Below are 26,490 nucleotides of genomic sequence, written 5' to 3'. Positions count from 1 at the left end.
TTAAATGTAAAGTTGGTAATTGTTCTAATGGTGATAGTGCTCTGTGCTGATAATAAAGCAGCTGCTATTGCAGAGTTCTTGGATAGACATGATGCCAAATACTTTATATAACATCTCCTTATTTAATTTTCCTAACAGACTGTGGAATTATATGGTGTTAATTATATGGTGTTAATTATATGGTGGAATTATATGGTGTTAATTATATGGTCTTAATATCGCCATATTTTTTAGTTGAAATTTGGCTTGGAGAACTTAAACCATTTCCCAGAACCGCACAGCTTAGAAGCATTAGGGTTGGTATTGGGCCCAGTGCTGCTTTGAATAATTATTGGTATTTTTTAAATTAAATTCTAATTTTTTTCTTCTAAAATATTAAGTTGATGGGAAGATATGAATCAAATTACATTCATAATGTAATGCATTGTTTTATTATTTTATTTATGTAATACATAACGTAACATACTGTTTAGAAACACATGAATAAAATTAAGATCAAATTATATTTGTATTACTATTTTTCTTTTTTGAGACAGAGCCTTGCTCTGTCGCCCAGGCTGGAGTGCAGTGCCATGATGTCAGCTCACCGCAACCTCCACCTCCACCTCCTCCTCTACCTCATGTGATTCTTGTGTCTCAGCCTCCAGAGGAGCTGGGACTACAGGCGCATACCACTATGCCCGGCTACTTTTTTGTATTTTTAGTAGAGACGGGGTTTCATCATGTTGCCCAGGTTGGTCTCGAACTCCTGAACTCAGGTGATCCACCCGCCTTGGCCTCCCAAAGTGCTAGGATTACAGGTGTGAGCCACTGTGCCTAGCCTGCATTACTAGATTTCTTATGGTTTATAAATCAACAATTTTATCTTTTCCTCTATTAAAAAAAGGTTCTCTCCTCAAAAATTACATACAATGTTACCTGAAACTCCCTATAAAACAGAAAACAGGCAATTTACACACCTCTCTATTATAAAATATTAGAAAAAGTAATGCATCATCTGACTGAATCCTATTCTTAATATTGGTATTCAACTGAGAAACTACTGGCCAGATAAAATTAGAGTTGTTATTCTGATTGTAGGCAAGTTAGACTTTTTAAAAAGTATTTTCCATATTTGAAACTTGTACAGTTAAATATCATAGACAGACTTTAGGGCAAAAAAAAAAAAAATCTCATCCAGGATATAACACATACATACAAGAAAAATACCCCCAAAAGGCCTGCTGGTTTTATGTTTTATTAATTTTCCTATTTGGTGCTCATAGTACACAGAATAATTATATGGCTTCAATATTTTGATATTCATAATATCGTTCAGCAGCAGTACTTTAAATACACTGATGGCAAGATCTGTTTATATAGTGCTCCATTACAGATACTCCAGGGAAGACCAGACTACCTTAAGAGAAGGCCTGGCATGGTGGCTCACGCCTGTAATCCCAACTATTTGGGAGGCCAAGGAGGGTGGATCACCTGAGGTCAGGAGTTTGACACCTGCCTGGCCAACATGGTGAAACCCCGTCTCTACTAAAAATGCAAAGATTAGCCAGGCGTGGTGGTACACGCCTGTAATCCCAGCTACTTGGAAAGCCGAGGCAGGACAATCACTTAAACCCAAGAGGCGGAGCTTGCAGTGAGCCGAGACTGCGCCACTGCACTCCAGCCTGGGTGACAGAGCGAGATTCCATCTCAAAAAAACAAAAAAAAGAGAGAGAGAGAGAGAGAAAACAAAGGGCCTCAAAACAGAATAACCTACACTTCATGGACATTTTGGAGCTGAAGGGGCAAGATGGTGGAGGAACAACTTTTCCTATAAAGTCTATCTAGTAACTAAGAATGCTGGAGATGACAATGGCCAACTAAATTACAAAGCAACATTTGTCTGTAAAATATTTGTGGATATACAGTTAAGTAGATAGATAGCTAAGCTACTCTGAATATAGAGCTATTCCAGTATTTCTTAAATTTTGAAAAGATACAACAAACAGATAAAGTTTTGTTTATTAGAAGGTAAAACAATTTGGTCATATTCACACTTAATGACAAGAAACAGTCTTCCCAGCCTGTTTCTAGTCAATTGTCAATTAAATAAACAGAACCTTTTTATTTGTAACAAGAAGTTTTGACATCTATGCAATACAACATCTAAGTCTCAGGGCTAGTGTGACAACTAATGGAAGACTGTTTGTGATGCCAAATGAAACAAAGGTTAGGTACTAGTCACTGTAACTCCTTTTGTTAGGAATGTACTTATGTTTTAATCAATTTTAAAAGCTCTTTCACTCCCAAGTAATTTTCAGTCTTATTTTAAGTTTATACAGCTTAACATTTTATTTAAGACAGTTAAAATCTGGGAAAGATTAGATATAACACAAAAGTGCTTGGAGCAACATTATTTATAATAGCAAGAAACTCAAAGCAACCTAAAAATCTGGAACAGAAAAACTAAGTAAATTTTACTAAAGCTTGTCAAAGTTATATTAACCAATCATTAAAAATAGTTGTTACAAAGACTAGGTAGGAATTAGTATTTTTAAAAAATTAATGTTTAAAAAGTGCAGAATAAAAATTAAATGTATAATAATTCTACTTAAGGGAAATATGTATATGAAATTTTTGAATGGAAAGCAAAAAATACAATAACTATCATACCATGATGAAATTATATGATTTTATTCTTTTCCTAAGTTTTTTGTGGTGAAATTTGTATTAATAACTCATAATAAAATATAGCAAATCTAAGTAAACAAGATCTAAGGTATTACAGAAGACAGTCTTAATACATTTAGACCTTTTAAAACATTACTCATTTATTATCTATAGCTCCATATCTCTACTAAAACAGATGCTATTTTAAATCCCAATGCATTTCACTATTCGCCGCCTCCTATAAGTCATATGTTGTTTTTTTTTTCTCTCTCTTCTCTGAACTGGGATCTTAACAGGGATTAATAGATTAATTTGAGAAAAACTAACTTTTTTTTCCCATCCAAGAACAAGGTAGGTCTCTCCATCTATTTCTTTCAGCAAAGTGATAAACACATCTATTCTAAATACATGTTGTTAAGTCTATATGCTAAGTATTTTACCTTTTTGTGGCTATTACCACATTATATTAGGTCAGCCATGTGGAGGACACAGAGCTCTCTGAGTACCTTTATGAACAAAATTTTTTCAAGTTTCTGATAGAAGTGTTCAAAATATCCCATTTCTTTCTAATGAATGATGTTTAAACATACATTAGGTAATTAAAAGCAAATGTAATTTCCCTAAAACTGTTAAAAACTTGTACACAAAAATAAAAATTTCATGAAAAACATAGGTGGGGTGGTGATTAGAAGGTCAGGATAAGGGGACATTCTGGAAAATTCTGTTTCTTGACCTAGCTGCTGATTATATGGGTTCTCAGATTGTAAAAATTTATCAAGCTGTATATATACAATACACATACTTTTCTGTGAGGGTGTATATAGACATATATTTACAAAGAATGTTTTGGATGCATTGGATAATAATGAACTTACTGACAACATAAAAATAGCACAGGAGGCCAGGCACAGTGGCCTGTAATCCCAACACTTTGGGAGGCCGTGGCAGGCAAATTACCTGAGGTCAGGAGTTCGAGACCAGCCTGACCAACATTGTGAAACCCTATCTCCACTAAAAATACAAAAATTAGCCGGGCATGGTGGTGCTAGCCTATAGTCCCAGCTACTTGGGAGGCTGAGGCAGGAGCATCACTTGAGCCTGGGAGGCAGAGGCTGCAGTGAGCCAAGATCGTGCCACTCCACTCCAGCCTGAGCAACAGAGTGAGACTCCATCTCAAAAAAAAAAAAAAAAAAAAAAAAAACCCACACACAGGGGCAAATGAACTTTAAAACCTGTTTGCCATCATTGTGCTTAGACATTTTCACATACCTTTTCTAATATATTGTATCTTCTCAATCAGGGAGGACATATGAGTAGGAAACTCATCCTCAAGTCTGCTACATTTCAATGAAAACTTTTTATTACAGAGACTTATCCTCCAAACACTTTCAAAGCTTATTTGTGTTCAAAGTGCTGGGAGGGAGCAGGTTATGAGAAGTCACACGACTTTATACTTTGGATCCCATCTTCCAAAAGATGTTTCTCATAACCCTTAAAAACAAGTCAGCAATTTTGAGTGAGAAGAGGAGAGCTGCCCTGCTGGAGAATCTGAGATGGAATTAAAGGAATTTCAAACACAAAACTATCTTTCCCTATTGTCAGAATTTGATATATCACTATAGTTATTATAAATATGTTTTAAAACTACAGAGATTTAAAAATCTCATTTTATATTCCACATTAAAAAATCACTGGAAGCCGGGCACGGTGGCTCACACCTGTAATCACAGCACTTTGGGAGACCCAGGCGGGCAGATCATGAAGTCAGGAGTTCGAGGCCAGCCTGACCAACATGGCTAAACCCTGTCTCTACTAAAAAAAAATACAAAAATTAGCCAGGTGTGGTGGCACGCACCTGTAATCCCAGCTACTCAGGAGGCTGAGGCAGGAGAATCGCTTGAACCTGGGAGGCGGAGGTTGCAGTGAGCCGAGATTGCACCACTGCACTCCAGCCTGGGCGACAGAGCAAGACTCCATCTCAAAAAAAAAAAAAAATCACTGGAAATATCCCAAGATCAAATCATTGTACCCACAGACATCATCTTCAATTTTCCAGTCAAATATTAATCAAATCTGAACAATGAACTTTTTAAGGCACAACCAAGTACTTTTATAAAAAACCAAGTTCACATGAAAAATCAAAGGGCAAAAATGTGTGCCCACAGATCACATTAGGAAATTAACATTTACTGAGTGCATACTATGTGCAAAAGAAAGTCACTTGCTCATTCAATTCTTGTAAAAGTCCCACTAGAAAAAAAAAATGGAGAAGTGTTTTGAGGCAGAGCCACTTAGGGATTACAGCAGAGGCAGAAGCTGCAACCAGGAGCAGGTCTTTCTGCTATTCATATAACTACCACTAAGAACCATGAAAGAACACAGCAAGAAGAAAATAGTTGTTGATGGTTGTTTTAAAGGACGCACGCTTCTCTTTTCTTCTTCTAACTACATTTGTAACTATGCAGAACGAGTAGCCAACCTAATTTTCATGGAAAAGTAAAAATGTTCTTCTCAACAGAAACCAGAGAAGCAAGGCACAACTCATCCTTACCCAGGAGGCAACAGTTCTTTCATACCTCTCAGGAAACTTTTTTAAGTAAACACTTTTTAAAAATCAGAAAACATTTTAACAACCTTTTAAATATCTGTCCTGTCTCTCTTTTGTCCACTGTATGTGCCCTCCCCTATAAAGAATGATGAGCAAGTCTCGGAAAGCGAATCTAATTCACAGTTTTTGGGGTCTATTTCATATTTTGGTAGCCTATAAATCCTTATTTGTCAGAGAAAAGGTCCCATTGATGAAACAATTTGATAACTAATAGGTAAATCTACAGTTTCTAAAGGCTAATTACCAACTAGACCATTTCATCCATAAATCTGCATATTGCTCCTTCATTTCTGGCAATAACAGCACCTTAAGTAGGAATAATAATTTATCAACCAATTTAGATACACATTAGCAGCTATGGTTTTTTGGGGGTTTTCTGAGACGGAGTTTCGCTCTTGTTGCCCAGGCTAGAGTGCAATGACGTGATCTCAGCTCAATGCAATCTCCGCCCTCCCAGGTTCAAGAGATTCTCCTGCCTCAGCCTCCCAACTAGCTGGGATTACAGGCACCCGCCACCACGCCTGGCTTATTTTTGTACTTTTAGTAGAGATGGGTTTTCACCATGTTGACTAGGCTGGTCTCGAATTCCAGACCTCAGGTGATCCACCTGCCTTGGCCTCCCAAAGTGCTGGGATTACAGGCATGAGCCACCACACCCGGCCAGCAACTATGGTTTAAAAGAAATACAAAATTACTCAAAGACACAACCTAAATTGCGACAAATAGCCATAATTTTTCTTACACTCAAAATGGAAAGGCAATAAAGTCAACAAAAATCTAGACTTTATTATTTGAACCATCTTGTAGGCTTAATAACCCTATTTCTACAAAATAGTACACTGTGATCCAGTACCCTTATTTCCAAGTATCCACCAGATACCCAAAAGACCCAAGAAGTCTCCTAAGTTGAGTGGACCTACTCAATGAGAGTGTAAAATGATCTACTAAGGTGCAAAAAAAAAAAGTTGTATCATTGGTGAGCAGAATTAGAAAGTGAGTATTGTGATTTAGTAACTACAGCTACTAACGTATTATGCTTCTTCCATTTGTATCTATACCTCCTTGTGAAATTTCAGGAGGAAAAAAAACTTATGATAGTTCTCAAAACCTGGTAGCAAAATAAACTGAACTTAGAACCTAATCTTCAAATCACTGCAACAACATTAAACAAAAATTGTAAAAAGCAATAAAGCATATGTCATTTAGTGGGGAAAGAAAAAGTTTGTACCATTAATAAAGTAATATTTATAAAAATCTTATGTTTATAAAATTATACTTTAAAAACTCCTCTTTTATGTATATTTTGTAATTTACATGTTTTAATACTATAGTCCATGTATACAAATTATAAATAAAATATATTTGGAGATATTCTCAAAAATTTTTCAATGATGGGATACAAGATTAAAACTTTGGAGGTCATAAATTCCTTAAAGGTAAGGAATTTTTTATCTTCCTTAAAGGTAAAAACTTATTTTCTATATTCCAGGCATAGTGTATATACTCAAAAAACTGTTGTGTAAATAGCCAGCATCTTGGTATCAACATAACCAAAATTAAATTAGGCATCTTCTCATTCAAATCTTACCTACTCTGCTGGGCGCGGTGGCTCATGGCTGTAATCCCAGCACTTTAGGAGGCCGAGGCAGGCAGATCACCTGATGTCAGGGGTTTGAGACTAGCCTGGCCTACATGGTGAAACCCCATCTCTACTAAAAATACAAAAAATTAGCCAAGCGTGGTGGCAGGCGCCTGTAATTTCAGCTACTTGGGAGGCTGAGGGAGGAGAATCGCTTGAACCTGGGAGGTAGAGGTTGCAGTGGGCCAAGATCACGCCATTGCACTCCAGCCTGGGCAACAAGAGTGAAACGCCGCCTCAAAAAAAAAAAAAAAACTTACCTACTCTACATCTAATAAGCGACGCCATTCTATGTAAGTCAGGTTTAGAATTCCTTTCCCTTGTCCCTTACTTCAAGTCATTCCCTCTGTACAAGTCATTCTGAGACGGAGTTTCGCTCAGCCTCCCAACTAGCTGGGATTACAGGCACCCGCCACCACGCCCTGCTTATTTTTGTACTTTTAGTAGAGATGGGTTTTCACCATGTTGACTAGGCTGGTCTCGAATTCCAGACCACAGGTGATCCATCTGCCTTGGCCTCCCAAAGTGCTGGGATTACAGGCGTGAGCCACCACGCCCGGCCAGCAACTATGGTTTAAAAGAAATAACAAAATTTCTCCATTATGGTTTCAGATTCACATTATTTCTTACCTACTAACTTGTTTCCCTGCCTCTAATCTCCCTCTGCTCCAGTACATCTCCATTCTACTGCTGAGTAATCCTTCTGAAACATAAAGCTATACATTTCATGCTCTTCTTAATATTCAAATTTGTTGGGGTGGGGTGTTTTTTTGTTGTTGTTGTTGTTTTTCTTTTGAGACGGAGTCTCACTCTGTCACCCAGGCTGAAGTGCAGTGGTACGGTCTGGCTCACTGCAACCTCCGCAAGTGATTCTCTTCCCTCAGCCTCCCAAGTAGCTGGGATTACAGGCACCCTTAACATTATTCCATACCTTCCAAATGCCTAGAAAATCAAGTCTAAACTAGCATTTGTAATACTTTGCCCCATTGACCTTCTCCAATCTGACTTCCCACTATTTACGACCCTTCTTTCACATTTGCTCTAGATTTGTATTGTCCAATAGAGAAGGCACTAGTTACATCTGGCTACAAAGCACCTGAAATGTGGTTAGCCTGAACTGAGATGCTCTGGTAAATGTAAAATACACATTGGATTTCAAAGACTTAGTACTAATAAGAATATGAAATAACTGTTTTAATAACTCGTTAATAATTTTAAAATATTGGTTACATGTTAAAATAATACTTTGTTATACTGGGTTAAATGAAATATTTATTGAAATTAATTTCATCTGTTTCCCTCCACCTTTTAAAATGAGGCTCCTGGAAAATTTTAAATTATATATGTGGCTCACATTATGTATCTATTGAACAGTATCCACTGGAAAGTTTGGACCACCCAAACTTTCACCTTTCACCTTGGTCTTTCTACTTCCATCACTTTCCCCACAGTCTTTCACCACAGAACATTCAACACTCATTCATTTGCTGAGGGGTAGCCATGTACCAAGGCTGAGTGCTAAGCATTAAAATAAAAAAATTAAAAAGTTAAAGTTCTTCAGTCATCTCTACTTGTTCAAATTTTTATCTATTCTTCAAAGATCAGTTCAGATAAAACTTATTTCTGTGAAATCTTCAGGATCCTCCAGGATAAAAATCTCTCCTTCCTAACTCCTACACATTACATGTTCTTCAAAGAAGATGTCACTTTGTCCTTATAAAAGTTATTTTTGTACACAGCTTATCTCACATCTATTAGCTGTAAATTCCTCAAGTGCAGAATTCTTCAAATCTTGCTTCTTACCTCACTGAGAACTTGTACAAGCCTTCATCACCAAATCTATCCACGTTCCTGCATCTGTGCCCACACATTTTACTTTCTTTCCTGCTATTATGGATGTACAGTCCTAGCTACAGCTAATCCCTCCACCTACACACTAAATCTCCCATTCCCTCTTACTCATTAACACCACAACAGCAATTCTCCCATGATCTCTTCATTTCTTCTCGCCGCCTTCTCTACTTGATTACTGCCATTGGCATGGAAACATGTTGCTATTTCTCTTACCCTTAAGAAAAAATCTCTTGACCCTACCTCCCATACAGCTGCCATTTCGTTTCAATCTTTTTCTTTACAGAAAAATTTCTTGGAAGAGATACCTATTCTAGCTGTCTTAAGTTTTTCTCCTCCCATTCCCTTTACAATTCACTACAATCAGATCTCCCCCGACTAACAGTCATCATCACACTCCTAAACTTTTCTTTTCAAGCTTATCAGTGACCTACATGTTGCTAATCCAATGATCATGTCTCAGTTCACATCTTATTTGACCTATAAACATCTTTAGACAGTCCTTCACTATTTTTTTCAAAATAACAGGTCAAAGTTTGGTCAGGACTGCCTTGACCTATTATTTTCAAAAACTTGAAAACTTTTTCTACTTTGCTTTGATGAAAACCCATTTAAATCGTTTATCACATATTTCTCTGGTTGCCCTTTCTTAGTATACTTTACTGGTTTTCTCCTGTCTTTGGGCCTCTTCTCTCAAATTCACTCACTCCCTCGAACTCCATCTTGTCTTGCGTCTTTAAATATGTGCTGATGGCTCCTAAATTCATTATCTCTATTCCAACTAAAATCCTGAATTCAAGACCCATATATCTATTTGCTATTTATCAGCTTTTTCTGAATGTCTACTAAGTATTTCAAACAATAATGTCCAAAACTATGCCCTACCCCTTCCTTTTCCTACTACAACCACTTCCCTCCTTCAGTCATTCACATCTCCATTCATGCCAATTCCATCCTTGCAAATACTCAGGCCAATAATGTTAATATTCAAATCTGACTGCTTTTTCTCTCAAGAGCCCAAATCCTAACACTTACAAATCTGGTCAAGACTGCCTTCAAAATGAATCCAGAGCTCCACCAGATTTCACCACCTTTACAAATCACCAACATTTTGCTGGAATCATTGCAAATGTCTACCATTAGGTCTTCTTGCTTCCAACTTTGCCTTCTCTCTCTTCTCAGAATATTTTCAATGGAACACAGAGAATGATGCTGTCACTCCTCTGTTCAAAACCTCCAACGGCTTCCCATTTCATTGAGAGTAAAGCACAATTCCCAGCCTTTGAGTCTATCATCTGCTCGCATCCACCTAGTTATTAACTCTCAAACCTCACCTCCCATTACTTTCTGTCTCACTCATTGTGCTTCTGCCACACTGGCCTTCTAAACGTTTCGAAATCACAACCGGTACCCTACACAAGAAGTAGGAATGGTGTAGGAAGGTAGCTCAGTGGCAGACAGGGCACTAACAAGTAGGGAAAATTGAGCAGCACCACAGTTTTACAGGGTTGGGAGACTGACTAAATATGAGGAATTCAGCCAATTAGTTACTATGTAATAACTGAACTAGGCTCATACTAATGACAGAATAAATACAAATATGGGGGAGGAAGGTTGGGCACACTACAATGAACTCATGGTGTTGAGCTGGAACTAGAGGTATCAATATGAATTAACAGATTTCATTATATAAAAGATACAGGGGGCCAGGTGTGGTGGCTCATGCCTGTAATCCCAACACTTTGGGAGGCCGAGGAGGGTGGAACAACTGAGGTCAGGAGTTCGAGACCAGCCTGGCCAACATGGTGAAACCCTGTCTTTACTAAAAATACAAAAATTAGCTGGGCGTGGTGGCGCACGCCTGTAGTCCCAACTACTCGGGAGGCTGAGACAAGAGAATTGCTTGAACCCGGGAGGCAGAGGTTGCAGTGAGCAGATGCCACTACACTCCAGCCTGGACAACAGAGCGAGACTCCGTCTCAAAAATAAAGTTAAAAAAAATAAAGATGGATATAGAAATATAGATGTAGATAAATGTCTGTGTGGGTGTATATATATACACACACACACACACACACACACTTACATGCATGCACATGCTTCCTGGATGTGACCACTGAAAGGGCCTGGTGTACAATAGATACTCCCATAGCAATGAGCTCATCTAGCACTCAGATCTTGGTTTTAAAATACTACTCTTCACTAAAAGGAACTAGGGCTCCTTGGAGAAATAGCTGATTCTAAGGCTGGAGTAGGAAAATGATAAGATGAGCTTGTAGCATCTTCTGCCAAAAAGGAAGGAAGTGCACAGGTGATAAAATGGCATAGAGCTATACATACACAATGTATCAATGTCAATGTCCTCCTTTTGAGAATAAACTATAGTTATGTAAGATATAAACACTATGGGAAATGGGGTACACAGGACCATTCTGTACTATTTTTGCAAAGTTACTGTGAATTTATAATTATTTCAAGAAAAAAGTTTAAAAATAAGTAAAGAAGTGTACAAGGACTGATGGTGACTTGTCAAGAGGACATATAAGCCAGTATGAAAGGGCTCCCAGTGGCAAATCTGGAACAATTTCTACAAAATAAATGGCTTGTAATCATCAAAACTGTCAACAGCATGAGAGTCAAGACTGGGGAACTGTTCCAGATTGAAGGAGATTCGAGAGCCATGAGAGCTGGATGAATATATGATCCTGGGTCAGATTCTTTTGCTATGAAGAACATTATTTGGACAGTTGACAAATCAAACGTTTTGTGTATGCAGTAAGTTTATAAAATTGTTTCAAAATAAGAAGTTTTTTAAAAACCACAAAAGGCATGTTCCTGACTCAGGGACTTTGGACTCACTATTTCCTTCTGTCAGAAAAGCTCACACCCATATAACTGCACCAGTTGGTGGTAGCTCTCCACCAAGTCTTCATTTAAAAGTCACCTTTTTTCTGGGAGAACTTATTATAATATGTAAACTTTAAAAATTCTATATTTCGCATTATCTTTGTTTTACCTTCTTTCTCCTTACCACTTATCACTATCCTACAAACAATTAAATTATTATCTAGCTCCTTATTAAAATGCAAACTGATAGGCAGGAATATTTTATCTGCTTTGTTCACTGCCTAAACCAGTGGTTGGCATGCCGTAGTTACTAAATATTCATTAAATGACTGAGTGTACATAAAATCCTTTAAACACAAGGGATTTAAGAATCAATTGCAAAATAAGTTCACTTTCTCAATCAAAGCAAGGAATACAGAAACAGGTAAAAACTCCACTGTTAACTTGATAGCTATGGGATATCATTTCAACAAATATGTCTACAGCATAAATGGATGAGCTAATGTCCTTGCCCAAAGGAGCTTAGTGAACAAACCTATTTCCATCAGCAAGCAAAGCCATAATACTGCAGCCAGCTAATACAGCAAGAAAATACCTACCAACACCATGTGGGAAATACAGTATAAACAATCCAAATGCTGACAGACAGGAATTAACTATAGCAGACCTGCTTGAAAAATATGGGAAGATACAGAAAGCAGGTTTTCTTGGGGGAAAAAAGAATGACGCCAAACTAATACTCTAATAAAGTCAGTGGTATAAACCAAAAGACATATGTAACTGAGGTCTCGATATTTCATTACCACATTTCCTTGAAAAACTACCGAGGCTATAATTACACTAACAACAATGGTTTCAATTAATTTACAGTATTATAAAACGCTGAATGGTTTGTACTTTAAAAAGTATAATTCAAAAATCTAAAGATGATCTTATGGTTTCTACACATGAAGTAGTCAAATCAGTAGCATCCCATTTTATAAATACTTTTTTCTCCTGTGTACCAGGTAATGAAGCTGACCTTCCTTTCTTGCATAATTGTCACCAAAATGACAGAAAACATTATCTTTTTGTTTGTTTGTTTGTTTCTGAGACGGAGTCTCACTCTGTCACCAGGCTGGAGTGCAGTGGTGCGATCTCAGCTCACTGCAACCTCCGCCTCCCAGGTTCAAGCAATTCTCCTGCCTCAGCCTCCCGAGTAGCTGGGACTACAGGCGCATGCCACCACACCCAGCTAATTTTTGTATTTTTGGTAGAGATGGAGTTTCACCATGATGTCCAGGATGGTCTCGATCTCTTGACCTCGTGATCCGCCCGCCTCAGCCTCCCCAAGTGCTGGTATTACAGGCGTTAGCCACCGCACCCAGCCAGAAAACATTATCTTAAAGAAACTTCTAAATAACAAATATATCTGAATCTAAACCAACACTTCTGAAAATGAAACATACCAAAAAGACTGTATATAGTCAGCCCTCCATATCCGTGGTTTCTGAATCCACTGATTCAACAATCAGAACTGAAAATATTCAGGAAAAAAATCAACAGATTGTTGCATCTGTACTGAACATACACAGACTTTTTTCCTTGTCATTAGTCCCTAAACAATACAATATAACAACTATCGGCGAAAAATGGGCTTGGGCGGCTCCTCGGTGGGTGGCGGTGGTGGCCGTAGCGGTCCTCCTGGCCCTGTTAATGTCGGGGCCAGGCCTGGGAAGGATGGCGCCCTAGAACCCGGCCTTGCTGGGGTAGGGGCAGGAGGGGATGGGGTGGGGACCGGCCATGTCAGAGGTGACCCGGAGTCTGCTGCAGCACTGGGGCGCCAGTTTTAGGAGAGGCGCCGACTGCAACTCTTGGGGCCAGCTGGTGGAGGCGACAGACAAGCATCAGATATTAGCAAGACATCTACAAAAAGGGGCCCAAGCTCAACACAATAATTCTGAATTCACAGAAGAACAAAAGAAAACCATAGGCAAAATTGCAACATGCTTAGAATTGCGAAGTACAGCTTTACAGTCCACACAGTCTCAAGAAGAATTTAAATTGAAGAACCTGAAGAAGCTAGAACCAATCCTAAAGAATATTCTTACATATAATAAAGAATTCCCATTTGATGTTTAGCCTGTCCCATTAAGAAGAATTTTGGCACCTGGTGAAGAAGAGAATTTGGAATTTGAAGAAGATGAAGAAGAGGGTGGTGCTGGAGCAGGGTCTCCTGATTCTTTTCCTGCTAGAGTTCGAACCCGGTACTTTCTTAACAAGGTTGCCATTGGAACCAGGAATGACATTACTCACTATCAGAATTGAGAAAACTGGTTTGAAAGATGCTGGGCAGTGCATCGATCCCTATATTACAGTTAGTGTAAAGGATGTGAATGGCATAGACTTAACTCCTGTGCAAGATACTCCTGTGGCTTCAAGAAAAGAAGATACATATGTTCATTTTAATGTCGACACTGAGCTCCAGAAGCATGTTGAAAAATTAACCAAAGGTGCAGCTATCTTATTTGAATTCAAACACTACAAGCCTAAAAAAAGGTTTACCAGCACCAAGTGTTTTGCTTTCACGGAAATGGATGAAATTAAACTTGGGCCAATTGTAATAGAACTATACAAGAAACCCACTGACTTTAAAAGAAAGCAATTGCAATTATTGACCAAGAAACCACTTTATCTTCATCTACATCAAACTTTGCACAAGGAATGATCCTGACATGATGAACCTGGAACTTCTGTGAATTTTACCACTCAGTAGAAACCATCATAGCTCTGTGTAGCATATTCACCCTTCAACAGGCAGGAAGCAAGCCGTACCCAGACCAGTAGGCCGGAGGGAGTCCAGTGCAAAGCTGTACCACAGAATTCAAAGTCTAGCACACCACTGATGTATAGGACTCCTTTGGATACAGGTTTATTGTAGCTTTTGAAACATGTTTTACTTTCTATTAAAAAAAAAACTATCGGCATAGTATTTACATTGTATTAGGCATTATAAGTAATATAGAAATGATTTAAAGTATACAGGAGGATGGGCACAGGTTATATGAAAACACTACACCATTTTATATAAGGGACTTGAGCAAGGATGGATTTTGGTATCCTCTAGAGGTCCTAGAACCAGTCTCCCACAGACTTCGAGGAATGACTGTATATGTACACGTGTGTGCGTATGCAGTATACACAAAATAAAGATGGTTTGATTTAATTGAGCTTACACACGACTCCCACCCATCTTACAACCTAACTGGTTCTTTGATAATGACTGAAATTTAAATTTGTAAATAAAATTTGAATTTCCAATAGAAACAGTATTGCAAATTAGGGTTCTATACCTAGAAAGTTATTTCAGTCCCCATCTCCACCAAAAAATTGTTTTAAAAATCACAAAAATGAGTATATGAAATACAAAAATGTAGTTTAATGTTCCTAATATGAAACCAATCAATTACTGTATTACATCAGCTGGACTTGGTGGCTCATGTCCGTAATCCCAGCACTTTGGGAAGCTAAGGCAGGAAGACCACTTGAGCTCAGGAGTTTGAGATCAGTCTGGGAAATGTGATGAAACCCTGTCTCTACAAAATATACAAAAATTAGCCGGGCATGGTGGCGTTATGCCTGTAGTCCCAGCTACTCAGGAGGCTGAGGTGGGAAGACGGTTTGAGCCCTGGAGGCAAAAGTTGGAGTGAGCCGAGATCATGCCACATCACTCCAGCCTGCCCTGTCTCCAAAAAAAGAAAAAAAAAGAAAAAAAAGAAAAGAAATGAAAGAAAAAAAAGAGCTATGTCAAAATTTTTCTTTAAGAGATTTCTATGAATGGACTGAACTAATTATAAAATTACATAAAATAAAAGTCAAACCAACATGGCCTAAAGATACTTTCTTTTCCTGGTAAATATCCCTGTAATAAATACTATGTATTTCATTTCTGTTTTTAATTTAGCCCATGTTATGGTAATCTGATCCTAAAGTTTGGTGAGTTTTTTTAAGGGAAGTAGCTTGACTGCATTTGTGTCACCTGGTGTTAGCACTGATTACAACCTCAGGGAATACTAAATGAGTTCTGGCCATTACTGTAAAGTCTTATTTACAATTTTTAAAAAAAGGTTAAAGCGGAGTTGGGTTCAAAGTCAAGCAGTTTTAAATGGGTGATTCCTACAATTAACATGCCTAATCACATGGCTTAGAATTGATGAAAGATATTGCCACATTATTGTGACATATACTGCAATACTGAGAGAATTCCTGGAGTACACAACTCATTGACTCTTAGATAAATTCCGAATATGAACAGCAAATAACCAGATTGCAGAACGGTTACCAAATGGCAAACATAATCATCACAAAATATTCTATTTTTTGATAATTCCTGAGAATGCAAAATAATATTTTATATCCTGGCATGCTAAACATTACTTACTACAAATCCACGCTCTGCAAAATTCATGAAAATATAAGCTCAATTCATAAAATTCATAAAAATATAAGCTCAATTGAAGAAAGAATCATAGGTTGTATATACAACCTATGTCTGTTATATAACACACATTGACCACAACAGTGATTTACAATTTTAAGTTACACTAAATTACTTAATTTTCCAGAATTTTGATCCATATAAATGATACACATTTATTCTCATCTACTCTTATTCTTGTAATAAAGCAAGGAAGATTTCACCTCTGTGAGAAAAATGTATCTATGACTCAAATTTCATTTAGGACAACAGTTTTGTCCTGTATCTGAGCCACAGCCTGCATCCTAGATTTCACCAGTAATATAGATGACATTCTGATCTCTAACTTACTTCTCCAACTCTCAACTAGCTATGAAATCAGCATGAGAGTAATTATAATATATCAAGCCCCTGAAATTCTACTATCTAGTACAGTGAAACACTTTTTTAAAAAACAAACAATTCTTAGACAATCTGGAGATTTCTATCTCTACCAATGATAGACTAATTTGATAGAGCCAATCTTATCAATGAGGAAAAGCTTTAAAGGCCAAACGAATTTATTTTTAAAAATCTACTCAAGTCCTGGAGAGCCCCCAAAGCAGTAAAGATTTGAAACCAAAATCCTTGAGGTGGCAGGGTGTTGGGTGGAGAAAGAAGTGAACCTAAAGTTGACTACAAAGTTGCAGCTCTGAAGTTGAGAAGCCTAAGAGAGCTTCTAGCATTCTTGCAGAGTAGGGAACACAAAAATTAGCATTCTGGACTTACGAAGAAGAAAAAGTCCAGGGTTTTTAATGGAGTCTACTAAAGGGCTATACCCTAGAAGTAATAAGGAAAAATCAAAACTAGACCAACCCTCAAAAGATTAAAAATCTGCCTCAAATCAGTTCAATTACTGAATAGATTAAGGTAGTCTGCCTCAACAGTAACTGCCAGAAGAAAACGTAAATCCTTTCTGAAGACAATGTTACCTAATTCTATGCAATTTTTTCACATGCAATGCCCAGCAGTCAAACATTAGCAGCCATACCAGATGATAAAACTAAAATATCATAAAATCGAGAGAAAGCGCACACACGCGCGCACACACACACGCACACACACCCCTATAGGAGATCAAGAAACTTAACATAAACTTCAAAATCACTGCTATTAATATGTTTGAGATATCAAGATGGGGGATTTCAACAGAGAACTTGAAGAATATCCAGAATTATCTAGAAAGGCTATTACTATCCCCCTCCCTTTTCCAACTACAAATATGTACAATGATGATTTTTCTTCATTTACTTCAACAAATACAACATATCACAACCGATGACATGAAGCAGCAGATGAGAATCCAGCCGTCGTTTCCTACTAAAGTCAGACACTAAAAAGATTTGCAAAATTACAGAGCAATGCCACTCTTCTCACTAAACTTTTTGTATTGAAAAACATATTTTTCATTAAGTACTACATAGGTGAAATTAAATGGCTTTATTACAGTTACTCTCAATAAATTAACAAATCTATATTTTAAAATTTTCCCAGTTTTTAGCATATACTTTATATTCTTTTAAACTCTAAGCTTCGTTTTAAAAAGGAGCTTTATTAAGGTAAAACTGACGTACAATAAATAGCACACATTTAAAGTGTACAATTTGATAAGTTTTGTCAATATGTATACATCCATAAAATCATCACCACAGTCACTATAATGAACATATCCATCAACCCACAAAGTTTCCTGTACTCCTTAAAAATCCCTCTCTCCTGCCCCTCTTCAAAAGCCCCCACTTTCTCCAGGCAACGAATGATTTGTTTTCCTATCACTATAAATTACTTTGAAGTTTATATAATTAATGTAAATGAAATCAAATAGTATGTGCTCTTTATTGGACTGGTTCTTTCATTCAGTATAATTCTGAGATTCATCTTTTTCCATGTATTAATAATGCATTTGTTATTGCTGAGAATAGATGTTCCTCAACTTATGTTGGGGTTTTGTCCCTAAAACCTGTATACAAATGTTTTTAGCAGCTTTATAATTGCCAAAAACTGGAGGGAACCAATATGTGCTTCAATAGGTAAATGATAAACTGTGGTATATGGAATATTATTCAGCAATAAAAAGAAATGAATCATACAGCCACAAAAAAGACATGAACGAAACTTAAATGCATATTTCTATGTGAAAGAAACCATTCTGAAAAGCCTACGCACTGGACAATTCCATTTATATGACATTCTGGAAAAGACAAAACTAGAGATAGCAAAAAGCTCAGTGGCTGGAGGCAACAAGAGGAAAAAGAAAGGAGGATGATGAAGTGGAGCACGGGGGAGTTTTAGGACAGTAAAACTCTTTTGTATGATACTGTAACTGTGGATACTTGATATTACACATCTGTCAAAACCCAAACAAATGTACAGCACAGAATGAACCCTAAAGAAAACTATGTACTTCAGTTAATAATAATGTATCAACATTGGTTCATTAACTGTATGTAACAAGTGTACCACACTAAGGTACGATGTTAATAACAGAAACAGAAGGGGATGGAGTAGCTGTGACATGGGACCTCTGTACCATCTGCTTAATTTTCTGTAAAGCTACAACTGTTCTAGTCTATTAACTATTAACTAAAGACAAATTAAAACTAACAAGAAAGACTCTGACCAGCAGTGAATAAATGGGACAAATTTATGCTCTTCTACAGCAGATGCTACCATATTTAAAATATTTTTGGGTTTTATAAGAATAAAATTATCTCTTATTGATGTTTTAATTTTTATATTTTTAAATCCTGAGCATTATTTTTGTCATTTGCATTTCTTTGGTGAATTGTCTAAATCCTGGTACCATGTTTCTATTGATATTTGAGGTTTTATGGTGAATTTGTATAACCTCTTTATGTTAAAAATAATAGTGCTGTGTCTGCCTTTTGGGGCACATGGTTTTCCTCAGTTTTTTTCTCTCTCTTTTAACTTCTCTTTTAGTTTTGTTCACTTTCAGTAAATAAAAACTACATTATGATTGTTTTCATATCTATTATGTTTAGATCAGATGGGAATTTGTATAGTTTCATTTTGTTTATGGTTTCTCACTTTACCTTTATCCTCTTTAATTATCTGGAGTTTATTTTGGTGCATGTTATAAAGAGAGAAAATAACCTAATTTTTCCTCTCAAATACTTAAACAACTTTTTAAAGCATTTTTTACAAATATAAATATTTACTTTGTCCTTATTATAAAAACATTTAACACTAACTGAAGAAATGTCAGAAGTACAGGAAAAAATTACAGCATTTTTCCTAGAATCTGCATAAATATATATAAGAACATTCTTTGATACTCAGATGTAAAGAAAGTGACTCAAAAATCCTTTGGTAGGGGTAATGGATAAATAATTTATCCAAGCAATGGAATATTAAAAGCTATTAAAAATAAGGTAGATTTAAATGTATTACTATAGAACTATGATAAATGAATAAAGCATTTATAATGATACCAGAAAAACTATTTGCAGTCAACAATTTGTATTTCACAGTAATAGTAATGTTCTCCTCATAGTCTAATGTAGCAACTAAAAACATTACTATGAATGTTTTCTAATTTGCTGCTCTCTTTATACCGATTTTGACTGACATACGTCCTTTGTATGTTCTTTAAAGAAACTGACTGCATTGCACATGCTGTTTAGTTACTATTATTCACTAAAACACAGTACTGTTAAAGGTATTTAAAATAGTGTTTAGGAATAGTTTAGAACTTCATTTACCAGTACATTTATTGGTACCAACATATTACAATTTCCAACATATACCATATTTACATGAATAAGGTTTCTTATCTGCCACATTTTACATGCAAAACCCAGTAAGTTTAGGGAAAAAAACCAAACTATACATATCCTCAAATTTGCTTTTCATAGCTCCTTTTAGAACACTGTTGAAATCAACTTATACAAGCTACAAAGCTGTATCATAACTAAATGTGGCCAGTATCTCAGCACCCATGATTCACTGTTTTGCATTTGCCACTAAAGATGTTCTTCAAATAGCTAAACCATATTGTGGTATGTGATAAAGCCAGGCAAATATGATGCTTAAATATAGATGTCCTTGAAAATTATTCATCACTTTAAATGGCATATCCAAAAACTTTCTCCTGTGAAAAGAGCTGCAAAAAAGGAAAAATGTATATTACAAATGAGACTATAATCCCTAAAGGAATGTGTCCAAAAAGCTGAATTATTACTTTATTAAAATGTGCATATTCTTATCCATAAGCAAAACCTATAAAAATGAAAAATCCAATTATCTAAGTTCAATTTGTCAAACAAGTATCTATATATCAGACACAATGATATAAACTGAGGATAAAAATATCACTAAAATAACTTTATATCCTTTCTCAATGCAAAAAAGACCTAAGACAAGTAATCAAGGCATGGTCCTTGCACTCACGTGGCTTATACTCTAGTATAAGACACAAACTTAACAAATAATTACCAAAAAAAGTAAAACAATTATTCTGAAGTTAGAGATGTACCCTTGTAAGATTACAAGGGTAATCTTACAAAACAAAGAGCACTATTACACAGAACACAATGTCCAACAACAGGGAATGGTTAAGCAATTGTAACCACTGAATTCAATACTGCAGTGTATGCTTCAGAGTGTTTTGTTGTTGTTGTCGTTGTTGTTGTTTTACAGTATCATATAGAAACTCTTATGCTACAATGTTAGGGGAACAAAATGGAAATAAACTATGAGATAAATTCTCAACAGTTTAAATTTTTTTTAATTATGAATAAAACTAGTAAAAAAAACAGTAAATTATCTGAGTCGGCATAATATAAGTTTTTATTGTTTACTCTTTACATTTTCCAGTTTTCTATAATACATCTGTTACTCTTATAATCAGGAATATAATAAACTTCTAAAAACATATCCATAATTTTTTTCTGGCAAATCATTTAACAACAAGCAAAGTCCTATTTGTCTGTTAAATAGGCAGCACTGTAAAAGACTTCAAAACATAGTGAGAAAACTCATCAGAATGTAGACTGGTAAGCAAGGCAAGCTTCACAGGGATTAAAGACTTCACTTTTTTGAACAACCTCAGCCAGAAATTAAAGCCATAAGTACATTATTAAATGACATATATCTAAAATACAGTTGTACCAGGGGCCTTCTTCAGTCCACATTCTGATTATTAAGTATACTCAACAGAACACTGCAAACGTTCTATAAAGCTGTGCTGTCCGAGATGGTAGCCACTAGCCACATGTAGCTACTAAGCACTTGAAACAAGGCTAGCACAACTGAGGAACGGAATTTATGTTGTTTTGATTAGTTTAATTAACTTAGCCATATGTAGCTAATGGCTATTATACTGGAAAGAGAAGTATTTGGATATACCCTAAGAAAGCTCTCTTTAAAAGAACTACTCAATACAACTACCCTCAACTGATAGCACTCCAACTTGAGAAGTTGGAAAATGGGTAACTATTGTAAAGGCAAAAGAGGCAAAATAAATAAATAGATATAAATAAATACTACGTATATCCAGTATCAGAGGTGGGTGGAAGAGGAGGTGATGGATAGGTCTTAGAGACCAAGAAAATTCAGAATTTATACAACACTTGTATATGTAACATTACTAATTTTAAATGTTTTTCCTTGTTAAATTTACATCCATACTTTGTCAATTACTAAAGTCAAAAACCATGTCAGGTTTATATAACAATAAAGGTAGCATTAACAAATTCTACAGCATAGGGAATACATTAACAGCTGAGAATGGCAAATTATTCCATAGTGTTTAATTTCATGTACTCCAAAAAAGGAAAGACTCAACAAACTAAAAGGTCACATAAACAAAGACTTAATTCTCAGTAGTTCTGGCATGTGTCTCTTCTACCAGTGAATTTCTCTTTCAGGTATGCAGTCTTCATCTCAGTTAAGAGGTAACAGGTAGAACAGGTCTGGAACATGCAGGCTTTAAAAATATTTTGCCATAACAGATTACAAAAAGTAAATTTCTTTAAGACGTAAACATTTTATGCGACCCTGTATTTTAAGTAATTCTTGACATGCTTAGGTTCCTAGGATATGGTATGTCTGTCCTCTGACTGCTAATAAGTCATTCCAGAACAAAAAGAGAGGGCTAAAACAAAATAGTAAGTGAACGAAAACTAAAAATGCATCAAAATTTCTCAGTGAATTAAGAGACTTAGAATAGACTAGAAGGGTCAAATGGTTTTCCTCAGATCCTAAGTGTGGTCGTTTAAAGCTAACCATACATAAACCAAACCTTTAATTGATGGAGGATACCAGCACAGTTAAGAAGCTTAATAGTTTGAGACCTTCTTCAGACTAAACTCTCATCTATGGTATATAACATAAGGTTAAATTATCATGAGTCCAGAGTTTATGGTGGTGTTCAACTTTACAGATTCAGGAAAGCTTAACTTTTCCTGCGAATGAGGCCACAGAAATGATGCAAGTAACTAAAAGACATGTAACTTATGTCAACATGATAAGAAACAAAAGAAATAAGTGGCCTGAAATAATAAATTTAGTCACTTTTACAGGGCATCTCCTAAATAGATTAATTTACCAATCAGAAGATACTCAGAGATAAAAATTTAAAGCAAAGGAGTTAGAAAAGCATGGGTTAGTGAAAAAAGTATGTGATTTGGAATCAGACGGACTTGAAATTGAATATTAACTCTACCAACGCAACTGTTACGTAACTTCTCTAAACCTCATAGTATCAATAAAACAGAGATAATAACATAACTTTGCAGCATTGTTATGAAAAGGAAATAAAGGACATAAAATGTCTGTAAAACACCAGGCATATACATAAACAGCTATTAACTTCAAAAAGCTATTTTTTAAAGCCGCCCTGATCTACACATTTATATATATATATATATATATATATATTTTTTTTTTTTTTTTAAATTATACTTTAAGTTCTAGGGTACATGTGCACAACGTGCAGGCTTGTTACATATGTATACATGTGCCATGTTCATGTGCTGCACCCATTAACTTGTCATTTACATCAGGTATATCTCCTAATGCTATCCCTCCCCGCTCCCCCAACCCCACAACAGGCCCCAGTGTGTGATGTTCCCCTTCCTGTGTCCAAGTGTTCTCATTGTTCAATTCTCACCTGTGAGTGAGAACATGCGGTGTTTGGTTTTTTGTCCTTGTGATAGTTTGCTCAGAATGATGGTTTCCAGCTTCATCCATGTCCCTGCAAAGGACATGAACTCATCCTTTTTTATGGCTGCATAGTATTCCATAAAAGTATACCACATTTTCTTAATCCAGTCTATCATTGTTGGACATCTGGGTTGGTTCCAAGTCTTTGCTATTGTGAATAGTGCCGCAGTAAACATACGTGTGCATGTGTCTTTACAGCAGCATGATTTATAATCCTTTGGGTATATACCCACTAATGGGATGGCTGGGTCAAATGGTATCTCTAGTTCTAGATCCCTGAGGAATTGCCACACTGTCTTCCACAATGGTTGAACTAGTTTACAGTCCCACCAACAGTGTAAAAGTATTCCTATTTCTCCACATCCTCTCCAGCACCTGTTGTTTCCTGACTTTTTAATGATAGCCATTCTAACTGGTGTGAGATGGTATCTCATTGTGGTTTTGATTTGCATTTCTCTGATGGCCAGTGATGATGAGCATTTTTTTCATGTGTCTTTTGGCTGCATAAATGTCTTCTTTTGAGAAGTGTCTGTTCATGTCCTTTGCCCACTTTTTGATGGGGTTGTTTTTTTCTTGTAAATTTGTTTGAGTTCTTTGTAGATTCTGGATATTAGCCCTTTGTCAGATGAGTAGATTGCAAAAATTTTCTCCCATTCTATAGGTTGCCTGTTCTGATGGTAGTTTCTTTTGCTGTGCAGAAGCTCTTTAGTTTAATTATATCCCAATTGTCAATTCTGGCTTTTGTTGCCATTCCTTTTGGTGTTTTAGACATGAAGTCCTTGCCCATGCCTATCTCCTGAATGGTATTGCCTAGGTTTTCTTCTAGGGTTTTTACGGTTTTAAATGACTAACATTTAAGTCTTTAATCCATCTTGAATTAATTTTTGTATAACGTGTAAGGAAGGGATCCAGTTTCAGCTGTCTACATATGGCCAGCCAGTTCTCCCAGCACCATTTGTTGAATAGGGAATCCCTTCCCCATTTCTTGTTTTTGTCAGGTTTGTCGAAGATCAGATAGTTGTAGATGTGTGGTATTATTTCTGAGGGCTCTGTTCTGTTCCATTGGTCTATATCTCTGTTTTGCTACCAGTACCATGTTGTTTTGGTTACTGTAGCCTTGTAGTATAGTTTGAAGTCAGGTAGCATGATGCTTCCAGCTTTGTTCTTTTGGCTTAGGATTGACTTGGCAATGTGGGCTCTTTTTTGGTTCCATATGAACTTTAAAGTAGTTTTTTCCAATTCTGTGAAGAAAGTCAGTGGTAGCTTGATGGGGATGGCATTGAATGTATAAATTACCTTGGGCAGTATGGCCATTTCCGCAATATTGATTCTTCCTATCCATAAGCATGGAATGTTCTTCCATTTGCTTGTATCCTCTTTTATTTCGTTGAGCAGTGGTTTGTAGTTCTCCTTGAAGAGGTCATTCACATCCCTTGTAAATTGGATTCCTAGGTATTTTATTCTCTTTGAAGCAATTGTGAATGGGAATTCACTCATGATTTGGCTCTCTGTTTGTGTGTTACTGGTGTATAAGAATGCTTGTGATTTCTGCACATTGATTTTGCATCCTGAGACTTTGCTGAAGTTGCTTATCAGCTTAAGGAGATTTTGGGCTGAGACGATGGGGTTTTCTAGATAAACAATCATGTCATCTGCAAACAGGGACAATTTGACTTCCTCTTTTCCTAATTGAATACCCTTTATTTCTTTCTCCTGCCTGATTGCCCTGGCCAGAACTTCCAACACTATGTTGAATAGGAGTGGTGAGAGAGGGCATCCCTGTCTTGTGCCAGTTTTCAAAGGGAATGCTTCCAGTTTTTGCCCATTCAGTATGATATTGGCTGTGGGTTTGTCATAAATAGCTCTTATTATTTTTAGATACGTCCCATCTGATCTACACATTTCTAAACACCTTATTTCCTTGGCAATATTAAAGAAATAATGGTAATTTTTAAATATCACGGATATTTTATACTATATTATCATAATAAATTATATTATTGGTTTGGATTGATTCAGCTGCAAGTGACAGAAAAACCTAACCAGAAAACACCCTAAAACTATTCAGGGTGGATCCAGTGGCTCCAATGATAATCAGGGACCTAAGCTCCTCAGCTTTGTTACTGTTAACCTGAATCCACTGCTTCCACCTAATGACATGGAATAGCAAGCACCAACACCAACTGTTAAAAGGCAATTGCAAGAAAAGGATACATTCACTCCCTATAAGGACTCTTCCTGGAAGCTACTCACAAACCTCTGGTGTTCACATTCCATAGCTTCAACTTACTCATGTGGCTAATCACACACAGCAACAAAACTGCTTTAAAAAAAATTTTTTTTAAGTAGTCTTCATTCAGCCCAAACCCAAATACATTCCAGGGGTTTTCCTAGTACAAAGAAGAAAATAATAGCTATTTGGGCCGCTGCCATAATGTTTATATCAACTTTTTCAATATTCTTTACCCACTACCAGGTTCCTTCAATAGCACCGTCTCGTGGTGCAGCTGTAATCAGCTGGATTGGATCTCATCTTAAATACTTTAACACTTAAATGTAAGGAAGACACTAACATTGAGTCCTTTGATGAGATAATAAGGATAGCAACAGCAAAAATTTTTTTTTGCCTTGTCACCACTGTGATAAATACCTTACATAAATTATGAAGCGATAAAATTATTTAATATAGGTCTTACTCTAGTCTGATAATGGGTTTACATTTAATGCTTAGGGAGTTAAGTTAAAATATCTAGAATCTACCCCTTCCAGCCACCTGAAACAACTTACCAACCAGAAAAAATAAATGAAATGATAACTTTCAAGACACTGGATATCAGGCAGTGAAAGACGGTGGTCCCTCCCTGAGAGGAGAAAAACAAAGTGAGCCCTATCATGGCCACTTTCAGGTGACCAGGTGACCATGCCCAGAGAGGGAACCTAAGTTGAGCCAAGTGGTCACCCTGGATTGCAGAAGCAGAGCTAGAAGCCAAGGAAGCCAATGCAGTTAACAGAGCAGAGTACCAGAGAGGAGGGAGGTGTACAGAGAAAGAACACAGGTACTCCCCCTAGATTCTTCAGTAGAGAACATATCTACATGAGACTACATGATCTACATGACACATTTCCCAAGAGCTGAACAAGAATAATTCCTGCCATGCTAGCCAGAATGGAAAACCCTACAATTCACGGGACTTGAACTGTACTCAAAAGGCTTTT

General features: G+C 36.5%; 1 protein-coding gene and 1 pseudogene across 3 annotated transcripts in view; one reads left to right on the top strand and one right to left on the bottom strand.

Annotated features, from left to right (window-relative positions):
* Nucleotides 1–26,490, bottom strand: part of ROCK2 (Rho associated coiled-coil containing protein kinase 2) — a 167,500-nt gene that overhangs the window by 116,518 nt on the left and 24,492 nt on the right. The window lies entirely within an intron of this gene.
* Nucleotides 13,377–14,493, top strand: LOC101135354 (axin interactor, dorsalization-associated protein-like; annotated as a pseudogene).

The sequence above is a fragment of the Gorilla gorilla genome, chromosome 12 (genome assembly GCF_029281585.2).
Source record: "Gorilla gorilla gorilla isolate KB3781 chromosome 12, NHGRI_mGorGor1-v2.1_pri, whole genome shotgun sequence".
Lineage (NCBI taxonomy): Eukaryota > Metazoa > Chordata > Mammalia > Primates > Hominidae > Gorilla > Gorilla gorilla.
The sequence above is the reverse complement of the archived record's forward strand: the minus strand, read 5'-3'. Positions and strand labels throughout refer to the sequence as shown.